Source organism: Amphimedon queenslandica, unplaced genomic scaffold, assembly GCF_000090795.2.
Source record: "Amphimedon queenslandica unplaced genomic scaffold, v1.1 AMPQUscaffold_12855, whole genome shotgun sequence".
Lineage (NCBI taxonomy): Eukaryota > Metazoa > Porifera > Demospongiae > Haplosclerida > Niphatidae > Amphimedon > Amphimedon queenslandica.
The window spans coordinates 46277-47814 of record NW_003546909.1 but is presented as its reverse complement, the minus strand read 5'-3'; positions in this window follow the sequence as shown (position 1 = coordinate 47814).

Genomic DNA, 1538 nt, shown 5'->3' with positions numbered 1-1538 from the left:
TGACAGACAGACAACCAAACTACTTAATACCCGCCTACGCGGCGAGTCCAATAATATGTTACAGTATTGTATGATTCTTATAATAGGTTGAGTTTATACTGCCAATGGAAGAATTTCTAAGATCTTTATTATTAAGCAATGCACTAAGCATTCTTAGGAAAATACATGCACAAAACGTTGTTGAAGATTTCTTAGAAAAACTGAGACAGAATCTAATCATCATTAGACAAGAGCAAAAGATATATCCAAACAAGTCAAATGTCTGGAAGAAGTTTATTGGCTCTTTAATTGAAAAGAGACTTGTAACTGAACCTTTAGTAAGCAATATCCTATTTCTTTCTGTTATTATTCTTTTATCATATAAAGGCAACTGTTGCTGATGTAAAGTATCAGATCAAACCATTATCTGAGGAAGTGAAGGGATTGCAGAGTTCAGTGCATGGATCAATCGTTGTCTATTGTTAGAAGCATGAGGAATGAGAAAGAAGGAGGAGGAAGAGAAAGAGGAAGAGCTGGAGCAAATGAAGGAGCAGGAAATGAAAGAGAAAGAGACAGTGGAGAAGAACAAAGAGAAGTAGATCTATAGCTGGAGAATTTTTTGATAGAAGAGGATGAGTTGTAAAATTAACTTTGTGATAGAAATTAGAAATTATATGTATTTTAATATTTTATTAAGAATTAAAATGCAAATGTATTGGCACTTATCATTGATTTTGGAAAGGTGCATTCATACCATGCAGTAACTTTTTTTTACCTCAGCTAGTGCAGTGATCAATGGCTACTCTAGGCGTGGCTCAACGAGCCACGCCTTGTTTTGGAATTTGCTGATCTGTGATTGCGTGATTTTGCAGCTTCTTCTTGTGCTTCACCGCCTTTACCTCTCCTTTTATATCTTGTATACAATACTTAAACTAGTTTCAAATGGCTTCAAAACCATCACATTTCCCATTAGGTGAGTCAGATTATTTATAATACACTGATATACAAATTTTGCATACAGATATTAGCAAGTTAAAGTTTGTTTTAAAAGTCTTGAGATATTACAAGTTTCCTGAAGCAAGATGGCTTGACTTTGGATTGAATCTAGATATACCTTATCACACACTGAAAGCTATTGAGTCAGCTAATAAAGGAGATCCTTCAAATTGCCTGATGGAGTGTTTAGCCAAGTGGTTGACTGAAGGCTCTGATCATACTCTTGTATGGCAGACTTTGGCTAATGCACTCAATGAAATGAATCTAATATCCATTTCTAATGATATTCGTAAAACAAGTAATAGTAAAAATATCATTTTTTAGAATTTATATCTTTTATTTAGTGGCAGATCCTGTTAGTGAGATATTGCAGTGTTATATTGGTAGACTAGCTCAAGCTGTTCTTACTGAGGAATCAGTTGGTCTCTTACATACAGAGGGATTGATATCTAAGGATACATTAACAAAAGTGAAGAGTTGCGGCTGTTCACTGGTAGGAGATCCAGTGTTACTAATATTAAGTGCTGTAGCTGAAGATCATAGCAAGTTATGTACTCTGACAA